The 2,574-nt window shown below is 31.7% G+C and overlaps 1 non-coding gene across 1 annotated transcript; it reads right to left on the bottom strand.

Annotated features, from left to right (window-relative positions):
* Window positions 1-469: 469 nt before the first annotated feature.
* On the bottom strand, window positions 470-541 carry Trnaw-cca. Its single transcript has one exon. It is a non-coding gene; the product is annotated as a tRNA-Trp (tRNA).
* Between the last annotated feature and the right edge of the window lie 2,033 nt (window positions 542-2,574).

The raw sequence follows: 2,574 nt of genomic DNA, 5'->3' as shown, positions 1-2,574 counted from the left end.
AACGTTAGTAGTGAAATGTGCTGTATAAGTATGTGTTGAAAACAATTTTGTTAGGGGTTTAGTAAGGCAGTTAGTGGGTCTCTGGCAAATTAAATAGCGGACTGGGATACTACATGGTACATAAGATGGATCTGTAGATGTAGCCCCATTAAGCTATTATAAGTGGACAGAAATGTATGTGTAATATATAGCCTTAAGATGAGTCATTTGTGAACAAACTGGTATCTGAATAAAAACAGGATATTATCCAATGCGAGTTCTGCTACTGATCACAGGCTCCATGTCATTCTTTTGATATGTATATATATATTGTAATTAAGGAGCGAAGATCACAGGCTACCAGTCCCTGTGGTTCGCTGCAAAAAGTGTTATTTTCACCTTACAAATAAACGATGTTATTATAATACTCAGTTATACTGCAGACAAAGCACTCATATTCTGCACGTTTGTAGTAAAAATAAAACAAATTTGACCCCGACGTGATTCGAACACGGAACCTTCTGATCTGGATTCAGACGCGCTACCGTTGCGCCAGGGAGTCAACTGAGAATGTACATAAAGCTGTCGGTTAATGAAACTCTATTACAGCATGTGAAGAACCTCCTTTGTTATTGTACGAGGAAGATATTAATTTAGTTTTCCCTTTCAGTTTCGACGTAAGGGATTTATCGATTAATCCATTACCATCTTATCTCTTGATATCTGAATATAACGTTTTATAACAATTATACACCTAACACGTTACCGCCTATTTATATCATTCCATTAATGTATAAGTTCTACACCTAAAGTGTTTGTCTATGTCTTGTACGAGGTACCAGAAAACATGTTATACAACTTAAGGATCGTGTCCCCCTCGAAAATACTTTTGGGTAAACAAAAATGTTTACTAGAAAAACTACATTAAACCTGTTGGGGAGATAAAATATTTCAGTATATCTAAGAAGAATAATGAAAAATCTTCCAAAGTAATAAAGATGTGCATACATTTAAGGATGTACACCTCTGAGAAGTCAAAAATTTCCTGTATTAAACTTTTTTTCTGATATGGATTTTTGGAAAAAGGAGTAAATGGCATGGTAGAAAATGCAAAAAAAAACCCTATGTCCGTGTGTTCGTTTTTGTGCTATGATCGGTCAAAGATACCAATTTAGCACAACATGTGATTTTAGGTGATTTTTTGGGTTTTGACCACTTGCAGAACAAATTCATGCAATTTCTTCCAAGTGTGTTATCAGATATGTATACATGTTTGTAGAATTGTTGAACATATTATTTTCTTTTAAATTATGGAAGTAAAATTTCTTAATCTTATTGTTTTAACTCGAAAAGCCGATTTTAGTTACCCCTACCCCCTATTTTTTAATGAAAAAATACTAATTTTTTACCATTTTTTTTACAGATTAAACCCTTGATATAAAAAGTTCTGGTATTTAACTTTTTTTAATATTTAATGAATTAAATGAAAACGTGTTTCTCTTTCTAAAACATCTACAAAAATAGGGGGTCAGTGTGCTTCTTTTTTTGTCCCATTATCATTTGTGTTATTTTTTAGTTTTTTCGGGGTCAAAAATCAAAAGTGCTTCAGTTACACTAAATACGTAAAAAAAATATCAATAATGTATAATTTTCCAGTTTGTTGCACATTATTTTTATCATATTGAACATTATAAAGTTGTACAGTAAAAATGAACCTGCTACAATTAAATATGGCGACACAATGACAATTTAAGTGATCAATCTAGTGCCAAAAAAGGTGAAATTTTGGCCTTTTTTGAAGCACAAGATTTAAACAATAATACACATTTTCAAAATGGCCGCCAAATTGTTTTTTAAATTCTTGTAAAAAAAGTTCTACAAACAACAGGCATCTAGTTTTTTGACATATTTTTCAGATGCGTGTTTGCTAATAAACTTGATCATAAGTTGTTAAATTTTACAAAAACCCATTACACCAGATCAAAACGAGACTTGAACGTGATTGAAATGCCAACAATAATGGAATAAATCATAAAATATATATTATCAATTATTCCAACATACAGTATTTTATAACAACTTCTTATACATTCTATGTGTTATTTATGTCTTGATCTCTCACGATACTTCTTGACAATGCCTTGGAAAGAAGCCTTTCAACAACTGCTGGGATGATCCTACATACAATCCTGTGGTATGCTGTGAGTTCAGGTTTTGTGTCATAAATTTATATGTCATATGTAGGCCAATTATCGCAACTCTATTTAATGTTTTAATTGTTCATAACGACGAAGACAATCGCAATAAAAACATCAACATACGATAGTGCTACTGTTAACAATAATGACCAAAATGGCGTTAGTAATGATAATTTAATAGATGACATATAGACACTAGGATATTGTTTGTAAATAGTAGCCTGGGATAAGTGTTATTTATTAGATATTTGAAATTCTTTGAAATATCATTTACATCCATCAGGTTTGGGGTTGTAATGCAGTGCCGTTTTATTATGGGTAACTGGATGATGAAAGCCCGTATATCCATACGGACATTTCTGAACATTTCCTGTAACAAAATATCAAAAATGAAATT

The sequence above is a fragment of the Mizuhopecten yessoensis genome, unplaced genomic scaffold, assembly GCF_002113885.1.
Source record: "Mizuhopecten yessoensis strain PY_sf001 unplaced genomic scaffold, ASM211388v2 scaffold673, whole genome shotgun sequence".
NCBI classification, from domain to species: Eukaryota; Metazoa; Mollusca; class Bivalvia; order Pectinida; family Pectinidae; genus Mizuhopecten; species Mizuhopecten yessoensis.
Note: the sequence above shows the minus strand (reverse complement) of the source record. Positions and strands in the feature narration are given on the sequence as shown.